The 22,619-nt window shown below is 34.2% G+C and overlaps 1 protein-coding gene across 7 annotated transcripts in view; it reads left to right on the top strand.

Annotated features, from left to right (window-relative positions):
- Positions 1-207: 207 nt before the first annotated feature.
- Positions 208-22,619, top strand: part of TBL1X (transducin beta like 1 X-linked) — a 356,084-nt gene continuing 333,672 nt past the window's right edge. For all 7 annotated transcript variants that reach the window (XM_023500346.2, XM_031959014.1, XM_031959013.1 and 4 more), the window contains exon 1: positions 208-657. The gene's annotated coding sequence lies outside the window, so the exon portion shown is untranslated. The remainder of the gene's footprint in view (positions 658-22,619) is intronic.

Genomic DNA, 22,619 nt, shown 5'->3' with positions numbered 1-22,619 from the left:
GTGGTTCCCCACCCCACCCCTTCTTTGCCTAGTTCAGGTCAGCGTGCTGGATTTTATTTTCCCCCTAGGAGGTCACTCGCTGACTGTCTCTGTCTCCGTCTCCGAGTGGATCTCTCGTCTCTTTTCTCTCTCCGAGGGGTAGCTGCTTCTGTTTCTGTCTCCTCTCCACCCTCACCCTTTCTCCTCTCTCTCTCTTCCCCCACCCCCACCCTCACCTCGTACACACAGACACATAGACACACACAGACACACACACAGACACACATCAAACACTAACTCTGCTAATGAATTAGTGAGCCGCAAGCAGCCAAACAGCAGCACCTCCTGACCGCCATTCCGCACCCAAAAAAAAAAAAAATCCAAACCAAAAAAAAAAAAAACTTTCCATTTTCCTCTTCCCACTCTCTGGGACTTCCTTTGCATTTCGGTGTGTGCAGAGGGGGGGGAGGAGGAGGAGGAGGAGGAGGAGGAGGGGGAGGGGGGAGAGTTGGGATTTACAGTCTCCTTTAACGCTTGCTGGGACCTTGGAAAAAAAGAAGAGTTACACCATGTACAGCAAGTGAAAGAAAAGTCTTGTGTGTTTCCAACAGAAGTTGAGGCTTTTCCCCCGCTGCTTCCAGGAGTGAAAAGCATTGCCTTTAATACACTTGGAGTGAGGTGAGTTTGGAGGGCTGATTATTCATCATTTAGACCTTTTGGAGAGGGGGGAAAAGAGAGAGAGAGTGTGAGAGAGAGAGACAGAGAGAGACAGAGACAGAGAAAGAGAGAGACAGACAGAGACAGAGACAGAGAGACAGAGAGAGAGAGAAGGGGGGAAGGGAGGTGGAGTGTGTGTACATATATATTTATATGTGTGTGTGTGTGCATTGCAATTTTCTGATCAACTGGCCCCTGCTTGCCATAACCCTCCCCCCTCCCCATGCAACAAACTTCCCTGGATTCCTTTTTCTTTTTGGTGGTGGTGGTTATTATTTATTTATTTTTCAACCCCCCTCCCCCCCTTGGATTTATAGCTATGTTTCTCTTAGGATTCCCCACATTTTGCTCTGGAGTGTCTATAGTGTATGTTATGTGGTTTTGTTGTCTTAAATCATCTGGACAAAGTGGCTGGCTTTTTTAAAAGGAAAGGCTTATAATTGTGATTATTTTGTGATTATTGGGTTAGGTTTGGAGATGGTGGTGATTTTTTTTTAAGGCTTGAACAATAACAAAATGTGGTAGCTCCTGAAGTGCTCCTTGGGTTTCTGTGTGTGTGTGTGTGTGTGTTTTGTTTCCCCCCCCCTTTTGTTTTGGACTGGAGAAGAGAGATCAATAAGTTTGGAGGAGAGTTTTTGGAATAATCACTTGGCTTTGAGAGGCTGTATTTTTAATTGGGAAAACTGCTAAATGTAAGGTATTCACATTGCAGATGGTGTGGAATTTCCACCAGTCCAAGGGTGGGGGAGGGGAATCCCATTCATCTACAGTATTAGATACAGCAAGGATTGGAATTACACTTGAGAAAATTGATCAAAGTTGAACTCCAAATAGTTAAATAAGTTAGTGGGTGTGCATGTCTGTGTATTTTTCGAAGCACAATTTGCCATACTTGTCAAGTAACTTGAAAGCCACCCTCCTCCCCTCCCCCTTCAGCAAACTAGTGCGAACAGTGTTCAATGTTATGAAATAGATTGAAGGTGGCTTTTATTAAAGTGTGTGCAGAAGGTTGCCCACTTCGCAAGAAAACAAAATTGCAGACCTGTTGCTTACGTTGTTAATGTGAAAAGATGCCTTGCTTGATCATCCGGATTTTGTGCCCCGCCAAAGAAATTACTACCCCCTTCCTAAATGCTACATTGCTAGAGTGAGACTTGTGTTAGTTATGAAAGCTTGTGAGAGCACCTTAGTCCCAACAACTCTTGGCTATTTTTGACTTTGCTACTTTTGTACAGTTTTAATCTGAGCAGTTGTTTTGATATTTGGCTTAATAAAGGTTCGATTTCACATATAATTGGGGGCACTGTGATAGGAGGTTGCCAACCCCTGGACCTGTTTAATTGTATGTTATTGTGGTCTCAAAGGTATTATTGCTGTTAAAATGTTAAAAGTTAGGTTTCTAGATATTTAATTTCAAGTCAATAACAGTGTTTAGGGGGGAAAAGACAAACCCTAATCGCATCTGTAAAGTATTTCTTATTTCTACAAAGTTTCCGCCCCCTCCCCCCCAACACTTTTTAGATGATATTTTTCTTTAACTGGCAGGCACTAGAACTCACTTTTAACCTGAAAGGGGGAGGGGCCCAGCTACAGACCGGCAGGGGAGGGAAAAAGAAACCTTTTTGCTCAGGCCATGTGTACTTATCTTCAGAAAAAGGCAGTGGTCCTTTAATATTTTAATCAAAAAGAGTGTGCAACAATCTTCGAACAGATTATGAACTAGTATATAAGTATAGTGTGAGACAATTAAGACTTTTAATATGCTCATTGTTTTGAGATACATAATTTTATATATACAATGCATATTTCAGGGGAAACTTGCAACTGGGTAACAAATGTAGAATAATAATAACAAAAAGGGGGGGGAGGGAGAGAAAGAAAGGTACTCTATTAGTGATCCTTTCCTTGAATCTAATCACTTGCACAGTTTCAAACTTCACACACCTGTGGGACAAAAATGCTAAGTTATCATGATATGCTCTTGTCCCATGTGTATCTATCTTTAGGCCTCAGGGGTGTTAGAGTTACCATGTGTGCCCTGAAGGTTCAAATAGGAAGAAATTTGCACAAAGCAAATAAGAGTATGAACTCATTTTGAAAGATCATTTGAGAAAGAAAATGAACTTAAAATATTTCAATAACATTATTTAAATATTTTTGTCTGTTAATGAAAGTAATTATCATCTAGGTAGGAGGAAACTTTTTTTTTCAGTCCTGGGGATAGTAAATTGTGTCTTCCTAAATTGTATGAACCTTTTTTTTAATTAACTGGACAACATTTTGGATTATTCTATCAATTTATTCCAAGCACTATACTAAGTTTCCATGGAAGGACTGTTCTTGCCCTCAGGGATCTTTCTGTAAAAGAGAAGCCTTTACACTTTTGTCATTCTTGCCTTTTTTTTACACACCCTTTGGCCCCTCTTTAATTGTTCACACCTACTTGTAAAGGTTAGGGGAAGAGAATGAATAATTTCTTTTGTTCCTCTGTCTCTCAAAGTTATGTCCACTACTTAAAACTTCTTTTGAACCCTTGTAGTTTACTGTATAGATTAAGTCACCATAAAGAGTTGACCCGTTTGGCTATAATTCCTTACCTTGGAATCTATCAGTGGTGGCTCCCATCTCATCACGACCCCTTTCATCAAAACTCTTAACAGAATCCCAACAACAGTTATTTTTCCATACAAAATGGGAAAGGGTATTGGACTGAGGCGCCACAAAACTGACCACTCTTTAACTGTGTGATAAACCAATCTCATCTCTGAAATACAATCTCATTATCGGCAGATTGGGAATAAAATATAATTGTGTTGCCTCTTTCATGATACTGTTGGATTTGTGGTGACTTTAGTGTGGGTACACTTACTGCAAACCCTCCTCACCTTGGTGTAGGTAGTTATATAAATTTCTGACTTTAGGGAACAACCTCTTTAAACTTAGCTGACTGCATCCTTAGCCAACAATTCTCCCTATTGCTAGGGTTTCCTGCAAGTCAGCAGTTCCTAAAGTATAGGCAAAAGGCTGCCTAGGCCTGGAGTTATTATGAGAAGTAGGAAGCTATATGCTTGTGGTCAATTTTTATCAGTCAACACAATAAACTCTGACTCAGTGCATATGATAATCAAACTTGTTCTAGATTGAACAAATGTTACATCTTACACATAAATACTGTTATTTTTCAAATATATATATAGATACCATTCTGATGAATAAAATAAGAATTCATTTAAAAGTATTTCTGAAGTCAGTATTTTCCATTTATTTATTTTCAATACATTATTACATCTATACTTTTATGTATATATTGTTGAGTACATGACCATTTTGTTTTTGATATTGTGTCTTCCACATCTAGAACATAGGAGGCACTTAATAAATATTTGTCTATTGATTGTTTTTTCTGTTTCCTAAATCAATGATCACAGAGAAAACTACTGCTACTATGTTGAGATTTGGAAAATATATTGACATTAAGTAGAGGTCACGCATCATCCAGGTAATTACTATCCTAAGCTTTTCTGTCCATGGTAGAAAGTGTGGGTATACACATACTACCACAGCCTTCATAATCTTTGAGAATCATATCTTCATGTCTTGGTGGACCTCTTCCTCAGTATTTTCCTCATCATTGGTGAGCAAAGTGTTTCATAAACTGTAAAATACTATATAAATGAGTTATGGTAGGTTACATTTAGTTGCCATTCATTGTACTTTGTGATTTGTGAAATGTTTTCTTCACATCGTGATAGTATCTCCATTTTATATCTATAGAAACTGAGGCTGGGAAGAGTTATAAAGTTTACTCAAGGTCATCCAGCTGGTCTAGATCTTATTCTCCAAGTTTATTCAATTAATATGATATAATCATTGCATTGCATATGTGTTTTTCCCTGACCTATACAGATTTTGAAATTGTTACATGGTGATTTACATTTAGCCATGTAAGCAATTCAACCAGAAATATAAACAATAATTTTAATTCTTTATGTTAATGGTATTCTTTATGATAATTTGCCAGTTATAAATCATCTTTGATATTTTAAGCATTGGAAGTAGAATTGGACTAGAAGACCAAAAGTTTGGTCATATTCATACTATTAACCATGTAACGTTAAGCAATAATTTGAATATTATGACTCAGCCAATCTGCAAAATGGGGCCCAGCCTTTTCAAAATATTAAATGAGGTAATATAATTGACAGTGACAGGAAAAGTATTTATTATCTAAGTCAAATGTTTTGATTCAGTTTTTATTATTCTAGGTAAGAGAAACCAAAGTTTTCCTTCCATTTTTTCCCCCTGGATTACTGAAAGCTGGTTATAGAAGAGTCTGATAAAAAATTTTTTGACTTGGTTGTAGAAATATTAATCTTAACATAGATTTTAATGGATAGGTCTCTCCATTTCCGATTCAATGGAAATCTTCCAAAGTGCTAAGATTCCTTATGATTTGTTGTTGTTGTTGTTGTTGTTGTTAATGTCAGGACTTTTCCTTGTTTAAAAAAGGGGGGGGGGGTGATTGATTCATAATTCAATCAGTAAATTGGGATCACCATTAAAATAAGAGCTCAAACAACAAAAAAATTTTTTGAAAGTCAATTTGCTACATAAACACTTCATTGCTGGATCTTTTTAAATAGCTTATAGCTTTTAAAATAATTGTGTGGTGTAACTTTGTTTTTAAATGCTGATGAGGGAAGATAAATTCATAATTTAACTCACATACATGCCCAATCTAAGGGTTCAATATCCTATTTGTTAACCTTTGGCAGAAAGTATCCAGAAAACTGTTAAAGCCCAGGAATTCCCTCCTCCAGGGAGAAAGAGGATGGATCATTGTTGAGTGATAACTGAGTTCTGAGAAGCATTCTCAGACCTTAACCAACACAGAGATCTTGAGGTCATAACTGATGATTCTATCCCAATTTCCTACTTGGAAGGAAAACAATTAAACTCTAGATTCTGGACTGCCCTACTTTTTGTGTTTTTAACTGGTGGTAAGATTCGTGCTGTAGACGTGTTTTTACATACATGTTTGTGTGGCATTGAAGCCTAGTGTTGAGTGATAATAAGTGATTCTGTGTAATGTAAAGAAGGAACATCTCAGTTGTGGTTTTTGATTATCTTGTATTTGCTCTTTTTTTCTCTTTGAAAACTAAAAGTACAATATGGACAGTAGGCTGTTTATCTTTCACCACCAAGTACATTTTAAAAAAAGTTTTAATCAGGAAGTAAGATGAAAATAATTTTGTAAACTATGCTTTTTTTTCTAAGTTGGAAAGATAAACATTTTTTAACATGACTATTTTTAGTGTGAAGGAAAGAGCTGACCTCTTAACAGCCAGAATATGGACATTATATTTTTTCCCTTAACTTCTCTCCTTCCCCTTCCCCCTGGAACTGTTTATAGGTCTCTATCCAATGGCCCAGTTGACCACATTGGCTAAAATGAAACAACAAAAATCAAAACTGAATGTGGGAAGAGAATTTAAAAGTCAACATGTTTGGAAAGGGAAAAGAACACATGGTCTGAGAGAGTTTCATAATCTCAGGGGAAAGATGTAACCTTAAGGAATTCACTTCCAACATTACATCTTCAGCAGTGTGTCATTGAACTTGATTTAAAAATGGTTATGTTAATATAACTAGAGCTCTTTTGCCTTGTCATCATGATCAAAATAATTATTGAGAATCTATTCAATGTGGGAAGAATATTCAAAAATAATTGGAAGACATTTAAAAGATTGAAATGGAGGAATTATTTTTATTTTTCAAAAAGAAGTTTTGCATGTAAGCAATATTAAAATCACTTTTTATTGAGAGGGAGATAAAAGTATCTATGTAGAGCTTACAATAGGAAGAAATCTATAGTATAGGGCAAATACTGAAAAAAGAAGGATACACAAATTAAGGGGAGAAATTCCCAATTGAAGGACATGAATGATAGTCACTGTCATCATATTACTTTTAACATTTTTCTTTGGAATTGCGAAGTATATACACCCTGCAAATAAATTTTCAATAAATATTATTGTTTGGCACTGTGGGGAGAATACACAGTGTATTAGACAAGGGCACTACAAAACATAAACTCTTAAAGCGATAATTAGTAATATACAATATATAATAAGTGCCAGTTGGCTGGCACAGAAAATAAATGCTGATGCATTTTGGCAGAGAAGAGAGACAACTATGGATTTGTCAGAGATTTTCGTTGGTGTATAGTTAAGAATTGGGTGGAAAGGAAAGGGGAAAATCTGCTTTAGTGTAACAATTCAGAAATTTAAAGCAAACTTTCCAAAACAGCTACATAACAAATCAGTTGATTGGTATGTAAATTGAGAACAGGATATGGGATGAGGAAGATCTGAATTCAGAACCAGTGTCAGACACTATCTGTAGAGCTATGGGCAAATCACTTAACATTACTCAGCCTCAGTTTACTCAATTGTAAAAGTTGGGGGTTTGGACTTGATGGTCATTAACCTATGATTTTAATTAGTCATTTATTTATTTATTTGCACATTGTCCTCTGGGTTTCAGTGGAATAATCATAGCCATTACATTGGGTCAATATTTGGTTACTTTGGTATTTCCTGATTTTGAGAAATGGCCAGAAACATTGGGTTTGTTACCTTTCTGTTGTTTACCCAGGCAACTCAGAATTCAAGTTCCCTGGCATTGTACCCAGTGAACTTCTTGGATAAATTTGGAAGGAGATGGCATCCATGTTTGTTCTCACCGTATTTCCAGACTGCCTGGCTTTAAATTGGATGTACATTAAGGCCAAAGAAGCAGGGAAAGTCATTAATGTTATGATTTTTCAGGCTGGCACTGTCTTTGAACATTTTTTCAGCTCTTACCCCTTTACTTTCTGTGGAATTGGAATCCCGAAATTTAAGCTGAAATATAGGCCAAAACTGGCTCTTGGTTTTATTTGTATACCTCATTACAAATAGAAAGACAAAGGAAAAGTTTTTCATGAATGGTGATCAGACATACCAAATTCTTAATTCTCCTTTTCCATATATGACTTTAGGGAATACATTTTAACTCAGTCTTAAGGCAGCATATTTTGATAGAATTATTGTGCAAATTGACTCCATTTGACCCTGGAACTACTCATATGCTTAAATTTTTAAAGAGCTCCAATTGCATTTTTGTGCCTTTTTATATATATATTCTAACTTTGGAGATGAATTTAATATCACCCTATAGTCAGTGTGGTGATAAGTCTGTCTATGTTTCTTTCTATTTAGATATACTGGTCTTTGGCCAACAGATTTATGTTAAATTACTGGACACATACCAAAGTGTGTATCCTATCAATGGGAGCCCTTGGTAACTCATAAGACATTGGAGTAAGATTTAATGCAATTCTTCCACTTAGAAATATAGTCTTCCAAGGCAGGCTGAATTTACTCTATGAAACCAAAAAGGAGGTGAGTTGATCTAACTTAAACCAGTTATTTTGCTAAGAAGCACACAAGGAGGTATTACTGCCAGGGATTTGTAACCTTGCCGCAGACCCCTTTGGTGGTTTGGCAGTAGTCTATGGATACCTTCTCAGAATTTTTTTTTGTTGTTCCGTCATTTTCAGTCGTGTCCAATTCTTCATAGTTTTCTTGGCAAAGATACTAGAATGGTTTGCCATTTCTTCTTCAATTCATTTTACAGAGGACAAAACTGAAGCAAAAAAGGGTTAAGTAGCTTGCCAGGGTCATACACAACTAGTGAGGCCAGATTTGAATTCAGGATGAAGAGTCTTTCTAATTCTAGGAGTGCTACTCTATTCAGTCTGCTACCTAGCTGCCTGAAAGTTTTTTCAATGCATATTAAATTTAATACATAGGATTACAAAGGAGGCCAGTTATGTAGAAATAGTATTATCCAAAAAAATTTTTAGGAAAGTTTATGGATCCTAGATTAAGAACCCATGTATTAATACATCATTTTAATCATATTTGTCTTTTGCAAGAGCTGTCCCAGTTATTCTCCATGTCCTCCTACCTTTAAACTTATAGTCAGGGATAAGATCAACTTCAAATTTCAAACTGATTTTTTGTTGTAACAAGATAGTGATGCCAAATGAATTATTGCTCATATTTAATATTCCAGCCTACATTTTGCTTTGCATTGTAATTTCAGTTTCGTGATCATACATTTTTATTTAGGAAATGAAATCATGTTTTCTAGAAAAACAGTAAATGGTTGTTTATTTATTATGCTTGGGGAAGAGAGTATTTTAGGTACTATATTTAATGTTAACAACAAATGAAAATTGTTTAGCAATAAAATTATACTAAATGTAGCTTAAACTTTTGATGACTCAGAAATGTAGGATCCTGTAATCTTTAATTATTAAAATGAACATGAGATATTATGTAATATTGAAAACATTCTAGTTCTTTTGAGCTTTCTGATTGGATTTTGGATAAATAGGGCTTTATAAAAGTATATGACAGCACTGTAACATTTTATTAGTTCCCTGTAAGCAAATACTGCTGGCACAAAGAAACCTTGTAAGAAATATTTCTAAGAGCTTGAAAAAAGTTAAGAAATATTAGCCATTATTTTACATTTGTATTTCAGGGTAATTTGGAAGCAATAGTGGGTCTCAACTATGTCCATTACAGCCCTCTCACTTATTATTATTATGGTTTCTACTTTACTGTTGAGAAACTAAGACACTGTGTAGTATAAGTCTGTTGTTCAGGTCCCACAGTGATGTGTTTTACAAATACAAATGTAATTTGCAGTTTCTCTTTTCATCTGATGAAAATCCATTGCTTTAAAGATATATTTTTTATTTAGGAAAATTGGTGGAGAGAATGCATATCTATTATAGTTAGATTCATTATGCTTGCAGTGACCTGTTATCAGATACAATTTAATTCCAAACTATAATACAGCAGCTGTATTGCAGACTGTCATATAATAAAACTCAAACATTCTCAATTTTGTACTTTAAGACAATGATTGTCATTTTATGACGGTAGAGATCAATAAAAGGATACTGTGTTGTCTAAATCGTAATTTGGCTTTTAAAAATTCTTACATCTATATTTGTAAAACACACCACTGGTTTTATGCCAGTTTAGAACATTTCCAGGGATTCATATGTAGCACAGTATTTTCAGAAGCCTTTCTAGGAGAAACTTATGTGAAAAGGATGTATCTCCCTTGTTTGTAATGGTCTTTTGAGGTATCGCTATTATTATCTCCATTTTACAGTTGTAAGAAACTGAGATTCAGATGGGTAAAGTGGTTTGGGATAGTGGATCTTTTTGAGTTTTGCCTCTTTAGTTTACTTCTTATCAGATGAAGAGAAACTTACTTGATGGTATTTTAATTTTTCTTTTTATGAAAAAAATTCTTTTGGTGTTTTGTTTTTTTTAAATTATCCCCATTTTACAGATGTAAGAAACTGAAGTTCAGATTGTTAAGTGCTTTTGGGTAATGGACCTTTTTGAGTTTTGCCTCTTTAGTTTGCTTTTTATCAGACCGAAGAGAAACATTTGATTGTCTTTTAATTTTCCTTTTCTTTTTATGAAAAAAAATTGTGGTTCTTTTTTTAAAAAGTTACTTTCACTTCCCAGTGCCCATCCCATTCTATCTCCTTTGTAACAGATAAGTACAGCCAAGCCAGACAAACACATCGGTCATGTCTCAAAATATGCTTTATTTTGTTTCTTTCCTCCATCACCTCTTTCCTCATAGCAGAAGGTATATTTCATCAACTCCTCATTGTTTAGAGCGCCTAAGTCTTTCAGTTATTGTGGTCATTATGTAAATTGTTTTCTTGATTCTGCTGACTTTGCATGAGTTCATTCAAGTCTTCTCAAATGTATCTAAGTATCATATTGGTCACTTTTTGTGACTCAATAATATTTCATTACATTCATATCCTTCATATGTTGCAAGCTGTTTCTCTCTTAATCTATACCTATTTCTAATTCTTTGCTATTACAAAAATGCTGCTATAAATATTTTGCTATATATATGTATATATGTGTGGGTTTATACATACATATTTATATAGTGAATGTGTGTGTTTTTACATGGAGAGAGAGTGCAAGCAAAAACAGGTGTGCATGTGTGTAGTACACCTTTCTGTTACTTATCTCCTTGGTATACATCTTTAGTAGTTATATCTCTGGGTCAGTCATATGTGCAGTTTATTGATTTTTTAAAAAGTGTAATTTCCAGTTGTTTGCTTTAGTGGTTAAGTTGGGCCATTTCAGAGTTTTCATATCAGTACAGTAGTTTGCCTATCTTCCCACATCTCTTCCAACATTTGTTATTTTTGTTGTCTTTGCAGTCATGAGAATTGTTTTAATTTGCTTTCCCCTTACTATTAATGACTGGGAACATTTTTATATGGTTGTTGATAGCTTGCTTTCCTATTTTGAAAACTTGTGTTCATGTTCATCCATTGTGGTGACAACTTTACCCATTGGAGGCTATATTTTCTTCATAGACTAAGGTTTTATTTATTTATTTTTTTTGAAGAGGCTTTGCTTTTATTTTGAGAAATCCCTGGAGATCACCACGGAAGGGAAAATAGTAAAGTTTCCTCAATGATACAGGAAAGGGGAAAATTCCAGAAAAAAGCCTCCTGCTGAGAAGGGCCTGGTATTTGCTTCTTGCTTGAGATAAACTACATGGGCTTTCAAAGACTATTCTTAGATCTCAGTCTAGTGGTTGACTATTCTTTCTTTAAAGAAGTGTTTGTGCCTTTTAGTCTTGTGCTCAGTGGATATTTAGAATTATAAGGAATTAAAAAGATTATAATTCCAACCCTTTCATTTTTCTGAGGAGGTTGATTCTCACTGGAGAAGTGATTCAACCAGGATCAAACTGAGTAAGAAGCAGAGATAAAACACTGTTTAGGGCTGATTCCAAATTATGGCAATACCCAATGCATATTTTGTAGACTAATAGAATTTTTGTAGGCCTGTTGGCTTATTAAGACTTGTTTTAAAAAATTTTTACTTTCTTATATGAGAATCATAGAATATTGAAGCTACAAGGGACTTCAGAATTAAACTTTTATTTTACAGATGAGGAAACTGAATCTCAAGTAATTTGTCTGTGGTCATATAGGTACTAATTGGCAGTGTCAGAATTTTAAGATTGGTCTTTTGCCTAGGCCCCTTATCACAGCACAATTCAGATTGAATTTGTAACAGGCCAATAATTATTTGGTTAATGAGAAAATTCTGATGTCTCTTAATGATTACACGAAATATCTAACTTTATAAATGAAATAAAGTTAGATATTTTGTGTAATCATTGAGAGAATTCTAGCCTTAAAGAGTCAAGACGAACTAAATTTGAATCTTCTTAGTTCATACTAGCCATGTGATATTAGTCAAGCTATTTAATTTCTTCCTGCCTCTGGTACTCTTATAAAATGGGTATAATAATGAAGATCAAGTAATTTAGTTCACAAATACTAATGCCAGCTATTTTCATGTCATTGGTATATTTTAATAGATGATATATTACATAACTTTTTGAGTAACTAGGTTTTTTAAGATATTTAAAATTCCTTTTGAAAAAATATCACTATCATTTCCCACTATAGTCCCTCCCCCACTTTAATCTCTTCCTTACAGTGTCCCTAATAGGGCCTTTCCATATGGTAATTTAGAAAATGTCCATTCTTGTCTTATACCATATGCAGCATTTCAACTGTTAGCAACTAGAGAGCTTAAGTTTTTAACTTAAGATTCTCTCTTTTAAATAAGTTTTTGATAATTGTACTTTTTCTTCTTCTTCTACTACTACTACTGATAGTTAGATTTGTGGTGCTTTATGGTTTACAAAACACTTCACAAATATTACTTCATTTTATAATGAAGAACCTCTGAATTTATATGTTTGTACTCTGGTGAACATTGTATCACTAATACAGAGAGTTAAGGTGTGGAAATCAATATTCAACAAATATTTATTAAGTATTGCATATTAGACAAATACTTTAGTAGGTTATAAAACAAAGGGAGATCTGTAGGGATAAAGTAAGGTTTCATTAAAGAGGAAGTCATATTTGAGCCCGGCTTTAAAAGATGAGCAGGATTTCAGCTGATAGAATTGGGGAGGGAGGATTTTTTTTAGGCTAGGGAGTACTAGTATGAGCAAAGGCAGTGAGTAATCCTGAGGATTTTGCAGTTTCTAAGTGGGTGGTCACAAAGTTCTGGACTGGGGAGGTGGGAATGGGAACAGAGATGAGGGCATGGGTAAAAGTGATGTTGGGAATGTGGAACTGTCAATATTTGATGACAATTTGGAGTTGAGAAGCAAAGGAGAAGGAAGCAGCAAAGATATGGAAGTTTCAAGCACGGGAAGTTGGGTTGGTAGAAATATTCATGGTAAAGAGAATAACAGGGGGAAAAGATAATACCTGTTTGCTGAATGCATGTTACAGTGAAAAGAGTACTGGATTAGTCAGAAAGGACAAAGTAGATAATCTCTAACGACTTTTCAAGTTTGAAATCTATGATCCCACAAAGAATAATTTTTGTTTTGGACTTGTTGAGTTATAAGTACGAGTAGACAGAAAATTTGCAGGCAGTTGGGAGATATGATAAAAGTAGTCTGAAAAGAGTTCATTCAATAATATAAAGATTTGGATGTCATCAGTATATAGGGGTAACTTGGTATGAAAAAGATTGTCAAGGAAGACAGTGGAGGGCTATAAGGGAAAAAGGTCAAAGACAGACATTGGAGGAACACCTTTATTAAGGGAAAGAAATAATGGTAAAGAGAATGGATTGTTTAAAGGGTCAGAGAAACCATTAAAGCCAAGAAGAAAAAAAAGGTAAACTAAATCAGTCTTCTAGGTGAAGTAAAAGCATAGGTCACCTGCTTTAAGTGTGAGGAGTCTAAATTGGATTGAAAGAAGAGAAAATAGGTTTCAAACAATTAAAATAAGGAATTATGCAAAAAGACAAAACCAGAGAAGGATTTTTCAAGGACATAAGGCTTAGATGAGATTTAGAATGAGTTTAATCAGCTTAATTTTGAGTTAGTATTTATATAGTGCTTAAAACCATGTTTTACACATTATTTTATTTGATCTTCCTATTAATAAGAAGAGCTATAATTATTAGCTCCATTTTACAGCTGGAGAAACAATTGTCAAAGATCATACAACTAGTTAAGTGTCTCAGGCAGGATTTGAATTCAAGTTTTCCTGGATCTCAATTCAGTAATCTATCTACTATACCACTTAATTGGCAATTAAATTAGATAGCAGGGATTATTGAAGGATGAAGATTCACAAATATATTGAGAATAGTGGAAGGTTGGGAGGCAAAGCTTCTAGGATAGTAGCTAGTGAAATGGAAAAAAACTATATTTTGATTGTTAACCTTTGTTTTTACATTACATATATTTTCCAATAGCCCTCCTAGAGAGCTATGCTTTATAATAATAAAAAAGTAGAAAAGAAATCAAGAAAACTAATGGACAGTGAACAAGGCTCACATTACATGCAAGTATTCTATGCATACGGTGTTCAAGCTCTGCAAAGATGATGGGTGCTTTGGAGGGAGCAGAGCTTTGTAAAGATTGGTTCTATCTCTTCTTCAGGACAAGACCTGGTTATTATGATTTCAAATTATTCAATTTTAATTATTTTGCTACTATTGCTTCCATTTGTTTCCATCCCATTGTTTATATTTTTCCTAGTTCTATTTATTTCATTTTGCATAAATTCTTATAAGTCTTTCCATATTTCTCTTGTTTTCTTTATATTCTTTGATTGTTATTACACAGTAATATTCCATTTTGTTCACATATCATGATATGGTTAGCCACTCATCAATTGATGGGCATCTACTTTGTTTCCAGTCATTTGCTATTACAAAAATTGCTGCTATAAATAGTTCTGTGTATTTAGGACTTAAAGTTGCTGCTAAAAATAGTTCTGTGTATTTAGGACTTTTTTTATCATTGACTCCCTTGGGGGTATATGCCTCCTCTAGTGAAGTATTAGTGGCTAAAGTCTAGAAGAAAGTAAAATCAGAGTATTAGAGATGAAGTAGAAGAATAGGCGTGAGTGGAAGGACAGACTTGGGAGGTCATTGTGATGGTGAAAAGTAGATTTTATGTGGATGGGAGAGACATGGGACAGATTAATTGCTTATACAGATAAGAGAGATGGTCAGATCTAAAATCATTATTATAATTCATATTGGAGAGTGGCTGGCTGAAGGTTGAGGAAGAAGATTTTTGGAGTTGACTGAATTTCAAGAATTTTGTGTTGGGTTATTACAGTGCTTATCAACATGAATATTAAAGGCTTGAGAATTGATGGCAGGAGATGTGGAAAGAAGGCTGTGAGCTAGGTACTGAAATCTTTGAGGATGTTGAGAGAATTATTTTTGGGACACTCGATAACTACAAGGGAAGAGAGAATTGTATACAAATATCTTGGACGTAAAAATAGGCAGATTCAGCTATAGTTAGTAAATGGTGTTTGGGGAAAAGAAGGAATGTGCCCTTTTCTCTTTCTTGTCCTTTCTTTGGGGGTAATGATGATAAGAATGAAAGGAGTGACCACCAACGGAGAAAGTTAAATGGTTGATTAGGGGATCTTTCCACTTGGTTTCTAATCATAGTTATTAAGATTCAAATGGGGAAAAAAATGCAACTTTACACCAATTTGGTGGGAGGTTCCATCTAGTTTCCTACTCCATTGATTTGTAGAAACTGCTTTTTTTCTGTGTAACTTTACAAATTAGACTGTTAGTAGTACTTTTTGGAGGAGAGGTAGGTGTACTTTGAAAGCATGTGCCTTCTATAATTTAATGCTGTTTATCCTTTATCTTTTTGGCATTTTGTGTTTGGATTACTAGTTGAGTGTGTATCATTCAACTAATACTTTGTATTGGGTTATTTGTTTGAGATGTTTAGTTTGGTATAATACAATCATTTAAAATTGATTGTTTTGGGGGAAATAGGATTAGTTGTAATAGCTAATAATAGCATCTATATAGCATATGGAGTCTTTCAAAGCACTTTACATATATTATTTCATTTGAGTTTAGAAACAGAAATAACTAATAGTTGTATGACCTGACAGTCAAGTTGCTTAACCTTCCAACCCAGTTTCTTCAATTCTGGTAATAATATCTAATTACATAATATAATATGGATAATATGTAACCCTACTATGCAGAGGTTTTTTTGAGATTTCAAAGAGATGAGTTAGAAAAATGATGTGTACATTTAACTAGGGGTAATTTATAATTCAATAGAATGTAAACTTTAAACAGGGGATTGTTTTTAATGTTTATTTTTATGTTCTCAATTTCCCCCTTCCCCACATACCTCTGTGCTTCAGAAATAATGGGTTTATTACATACTTGTTGAATTGAATTAGTTTCCAAAGCAACTTTCAAATACATCATTTCATTTGAGAAAGTGATTAAATTTATTATTGATAAATCTTGTTAAAGCTAAAATCCAGTCTTTCTGGTTTTCCCCGGTATTTTTTCTTTGACCTCTTCATAGAAGCCCTTTCATAATCCTCCCAAATTGTTAATGCTGTCTCTCCCTTTGACAAAATTATTGTTTTAATTTGAATGTATTTTGTATTTAATTTGTGTTATGTTGTTTTTTTTATAAAAGAATATAAGCTTCTTGAGGACATAAATTATTTACCCCTCCCCTATCTTGTTTTTTGCATTCCACAAGTTTCTGGTTCCCTTTTTGGTGACACAATTTATTCAGTAGCCACTAAAAATAATTGTTGAATTGAATTGAATTAACATTATATTTGATAAATTGTGTCAATTCATCTGATTTTATGGAGAAAACCACGTTTGCAATCAATTTTGTTTTCTCCTGGGGTTACCATGTAGAGAATAATTGTAAAACTACTATTCATCATTCAGTCCACATGCAAGCTGGAGGAAGAAGAACAGGAAGGAATTACCTTCCAAACTTAGATTTGTTGGCTTTAAATTTGCTCAAGGTAAAGTTGTCAACCACAAGCCTGAGGGAATTTTCAGATGATGTTTGTTTTTTTATTTAAAGGGTTAGAAATGTCTGCCTCTATTTTGGGGAGTGGAATTATTTGGTATTAGGATCTGTTTCTTCCTTTGTGACTAGTAAAGTTGCACTGTAGCTGCATGTATCTAAAATTATGCAGAGATACTTGTGTGGCACATTAAAGAGTCTAAAGGGAATAATACTTGTACATTTCTATATATTGACATGACACATTATGCCAAAATATCATTAACACTTGTCAGGATTTATATATCCATTTAGACTTTAGTAAACTGAGATATTTATCTTGAACTTTATTCTTTTCCTCGTGCTTCTTTTACAGTAATATCCAGAAGGCATCTCTTTAAAAGAAAGGAAAGAATATAATGGGATTTCTTTAACTTAACTATTAGACCTTTTGTCTTTTTGTCTCTATAGAATTTAGTACTTTTAAAATCTCACATATACATGATCAAAATTGGTAAAACATATATGGAATATATTTGTAAATATATTTTAATTCCATTTTTCTCCTCTCATTTAGGTATAAACAGACTATTTATGAAATACTCTGTTAGTCAGACCCTCCCAAATTTAGATGCTTCAGAAATGTGGCATGAATAGTATTTTAGCCCTTGTTGAATTATTCCTATAATTTTTTTTTTAAGGAGAGGCTCAGAGAGAGAATTATTGAAATATGATCAGTTTCAATGATTATTCCACTGGTCTCACCATTTATGCAGCTACTTTCACCTCTCACCTAGACTTCTGATTGGTCTCAGATCTCTTCCCCACTTCAATCTATCCTCCACCTGGCTGCTGACATACTATGTCACTCTTCCCTCCTCGCCCCTCCAAAAACGGTAACAGTAATGCCCTTACTTCAAGATCAAATATAGAATTCTTGTTCTTAGCATATAAAGCTCTTCATGTCTGACCCCTTCTCACCTTTCCAATCTTTTCACACTTGACTTCCTTCTATTCACTCCTATGATCCAGATTTTTAATATTATATATATAATTTTTGTTCTTCCTTCTCCGATCTTGCCTTTGAACTCTCTGTCTCTGATTTTGTCTTTCTCTGTGTGTCTCTCTCTATGTCTGTGGCTGTCTCTGTCTCTCTTTCTCTGGCTCTCTCTGTCTGTCACTGTCCTGTCTCTGTCTCTGTCTCTGTCTCTCTCTTTCTCTGTTTCTGTTTCTCTGTCTCTGTTTCTCTCTGACCCCCAGGCTCCCCCTATCTTTTCTTTTTTACCTTTTAGAATCCTTGTTTTTTCAGATCAATTCCAACTTTGTAGGAAGCCTTTTTTTTTAGTCTTCATAACTACTAGAGCCTTCCTCCTCTGAACTTTACCTTCCTTCTGTTTGTTTACAGCTTGGTATGCACCTGCTTAAGTATTTCTTGTCTTTCCCATTTGAAGATAAATTCCTTTGAGGTAGGGATAGACTGATAAGTAGTAAGACTTAATAAATGCTTACTGACAGAAAAATCAGGTAATATTGCATATATACATACACACAGATATGCACATACACATATATGTATGCACACACATGTACGTGCTGTACCTATGAAATAGTGAATTGGTCCTCACATGCAATGCTTATTATTTTATCTATTATGGATAGCTAGGTAGTATAGGGAATAGACATCTAGTTCTGGAATCAGGAAGGCCAGTTTTAAATCCATCCTTAGATTTCCTAGTCATGTATCCTGAGCAAATCACTTAACCTCTTTTTGCCTCAATTTCCTCATCCATAAAAGGGATAGCATCTATCTCTCAAGATCAGATGTGAAAATAATTGTAAACCATTTAGCACAGTGCCTGGCGCTCTCTCTCTCTCTCTCTCTCTCTCTCTCTCTCTATATATATATATATACACACACATATATATATATATACACACACATATACATACATATATATTAGTTGATATTATCATCATTATTATATGTGAGGATAGGGATAAAGAAAGGAAAAATGCTTTTTATTTTTCATTTTTATTGATATCTCTGGGTTTTTATATTGTTTTCCTTTACAAATTTATCCTAACCCCCTCCTTAGGTACAATAAAAAATAGTAGTCCAGCAAAATTGACCAATATATCAATACAATTTGACAGTATAGGAGATGTTCTCTATCCATTATTTCTCCCATCTCCACAAAGGAGGGAGGTGCTTTTTAAGTTTCCTTTCTAAAGCCAAGAATTCCATTTCTCCTCTCATATTGTTGTGATTCTGTATACTTTGCTCTGTATCAATTTAAAAGAACCTTCTTATGCTTCCTTACATCTTCCTGATAATTATTTTTATAGGGCAGCACTATTCACTTATATTTTTATTCCAAAATTTTTTCATCATTCCTTCATCATTCAATGTCTTATGAATTTCTAATTCTTTGCTGCTAAAGAAAATGCTGCTATAAATATTTGGTTTATATGAATCCTTTCTTTCTGTTTTTGATTTCCTTGAGCTATATGCCTAGGAGGGGGATCTCTAGGGTAAAGAATCTGAACGTTTTAATCCTTTTTTCTTAGTGTACTTCTAAACTGCTTTCTAGAATTGTTTATATTTATGTCCCCCGTAGTTTATCAGTGTACCTGTGGGCAAAGTGTTTTTTAAACCTTAAAGAACTAAAGAAATTTGTTGTTATTTTTGTTGTTGTTAATTTTCTCTGTGTGACTATATATATATATATATATATATATATATATACACTTATATATGTATTGAAATTAAGAAATTTTGGGGCCTTTCTTGTCTCTGCTACTAACTGGTTAACCTCTCTTAGCCTTAGTTATATTTGCAAATTACAAGTTATTTTTTCAGCTATGATATTCTACAAATGCTTGAAGAAAATTGAGAGCAAAAATGTGCATAACGGGATTTTTGGTTAATTCAAGCTACTTCAATACTTGGGTAAAATTCATACCAAATGAGTTGTATTGTTCAGAAAGAAGAAAAAATGAAAGCAAGGATATATAACACCATAGAGAGAGGAACTCTTTCAAAGCCATAAAGAAAACGTCATCCTTAAAATATTGCATGCACCCTCATATATAAAATAACATTTAGAGAATGCATGTTATTGGGAAGTTTATATAATCAAAATTAGTTGTGATCACAGAACCTTTATAAACAAATAGCCACAAAAGTGATCATCTTTTAAGAAAAGCATTTTTATGGACTTTCACAATAAATTTGTGACTAGGCTTACTGACTTGGCAGTTATAATAGAACTTAATTGCAAGTAAAATGTAAAATAAAAAATAGTACTTAAGAAACATTCCTTCCTTATACTATTTCATTTTAATTTTAGTTAGTACAATTCTAGACTGATTCAGTTCTGCAGTGGTTATACTCTAATGTTCTCTTTTTCTGTCTCTTCTCTTAAAAAAAATTTCTACTCATTGCTTCTATTTCTTTACTATCCACTAACTCCTTAGTCTCTTATATTATGCCCTTACTACTTTAATTAAAATACTTTTTCAAAGGTAACCAATGATATTTTAATTGCTAAAGACTTTTTTTCAATCCTCATCCTTCTTGACTTTTTAGTGTTCAAGCTATATCACTGACATCCCAAATCCCACTCTACTATCTTCTGACACATACTATATATATACACACACACACATACACACATGTTATTAGTGGAGTTACTTAGTCTCTCAATATTCCAGGTACTTATCTAAAACTTTAAGTTGTAGAGGGAGTTCATTTTGGAGGAAGTTTCCTTCACATGTTAGAACTTCTCTCTGCCTCATTTATTCAACATTAAAAATAAAATTACTACCAGTGATGTTGAATGGAACACCTTGATCTTAGAAGGAACATGGAATGTGTAGATGAATTATTGCCTCCACTATATTTTCTTTCCATGAGATATTAATGTATTTTGGTGGCCAGATGATTTTTTTTAGATATTTGTATAGGTGCCATTAAGTAATCTTGGTCAGTTCTTGTGTCACGTTATCATTTTTGCTTCAAGCATTTCCATAGATTTGAATTTAGTTGTCCTTGAAATTTTGTGATAATTGAGTCGAATTCAAATGGTGTAAGGGAAAATTCTAGAATATTGCTTGTGTGTGATGCTGTTTTTCCTTGTTTGCAAGCTTTAAATATAACCTTTAAATTTGCCAAAGGGAAGGGGATAGTCTTTTGGTTTCCGCAGAAGTCTGTGGTTGCTTACATATGCAAGATCATAGTACTTTTTCTTAGAATTTCATAGCTGTAAGAAATCTTAGGGATCAATCAGAGCAGATGCAAAAACTGAAGTCCAGGCTGTTTAAGAGCATCACAAAAATAATACATATTGGTGAAAGTGGGATTAGAAGTTTAGATATATCTTCTTCCCTAAATTAGGTCAAATTAGTGAGGAAGATAGGATGCCTTTCTTCACTTGCACTCTATTTTGGGAGACTAGAGAGAAGAGTAATAAAGTCAGCTAAGTAATTGGTGATGTAATACCAGATAGGTTCATAAAAACAGAAAGGAATGCAAAGTAAAAGAAAGCTTACTTTGCTCTGAAGTTGGGTTAGCTTTTCTTTGGTTCTGCTCATTTCGTTGTCTTTTACAAGGTCTTGCCCTGTTTAACTCTTTCATCTGTAAATTTGATGGAGTTGGAGAAGGAATGTAGATGATGATAACATATATCATAAACTTGGACTCTCTTTAGGGAAGACTGAAAGACAGAATGTAGATGATAATGGCATATATCATAAATTTAAACTCTGTATAGAAGATCAGAAGATAGAATCAACAGAAGGGAAGGTTATCAACAGGTTAGAATTATGAACCTAAAGAAAGAGTATGTTTAAAAGATAAATGTAAAGCCCCACATTTAGGCTCCAAAAATCAATTTTACAAGTATAAGAAAAGAAAAACTTGATTTCATGAATAGTTCTTGGAAAAAGAAATGAGATTTGAGTTGAATGCTGCAAGTTTTTTGCTCTGGGGACAGATGTTTTTGGTTCTGGGCTTTTGGAATGTTAATATAATGGGTTTAGAAGGGAGCCCAATTAGACGATTTTTATAATAGTTTAAGGAAGAGGTAGCTTTTGGATAGATGGTGTGTGTGTGTGTGTGTGTGTGTGTGTCAGAATTGATAAAAATAACTATAGACTCACTCCTTACAGATACCTTAGTGGTTGAAGGTGATAACATTTTTGAGTCCTGAAGAGTTCACCAAACTTTGTTAATTAAGCCTGCTGAGGTAGTTCTGGATGACCCGAGAAGACCCAGTAAAACATACTAGGCTTGAGTTATAGCCATGGAGTCACTCATCTTCCTTGGAGTTTCTGGACAAAGGGAAAATCCAACAATAGATCAGAATTTTTAGGTCTTCTGTGGCTGCAAATTGAGTCCTGGATTGATTTAGAAAGCAAGCCTTTGTTCGGGGTTAGGAAAGGACATTCATTGATGCCCTAATCTGCTAGATACAAAGATGAGTGCATTTAAATAAAAATAAAAGCACATATATTTGTTTAATATTAAGTAAATAACATCAAGCATGTGGACTTCTGAGGAGGAAATGAAGAAGGGGAGAAGCAAATTGACTCACTCTTTCCTCTTTCTAGGAGGTTATTTTTGAAAAAGAGAAAACAACTACAAAAACACACTTGACCTTGAATCTCAATCAAACGACTCTTCTGTAGGGGCAGCTACAACTGATTTCCATAGGAGTTATATCCCCTTCATGTGGCTGGAAGCTCAGCTTGTTTGCCCTTTCAGTGCCAATTTTGGGTTTACTTAGGCCACATGTTTTATAAATTAAGATAATTAAACAACTATGTAATTGCAGAACCCTATAACTTGGGGTTGTTTCTTCATGGAGGTCCCAATGAGAAGGGAAAATGTTGCTGCTTGGAATTTATTCAGTGGGCCCCAAGTAGTGACCTTTTAAGAATCGTATGAA

Source organism: Sarcophilus harrisii, chromosome 3 (assembly GCF_902635505.1).
Source record: "Sarcophilus harrisii chromosome 3, mSarHar1.11, whole genome shotgun sequence".
In the NCBI taxonomy this organism is placed as follows: Eukaryota; Metazoa; Chordata; class Mammalia; order Dasyuromorphia; family Dasyuridae; genus Sarcophilus; species Sarcophilus harrisii.
Note: the sequence above shows the minus strand (reverse complement) of the source record. Positions and strands in the feature narration are given on the sequence as shown.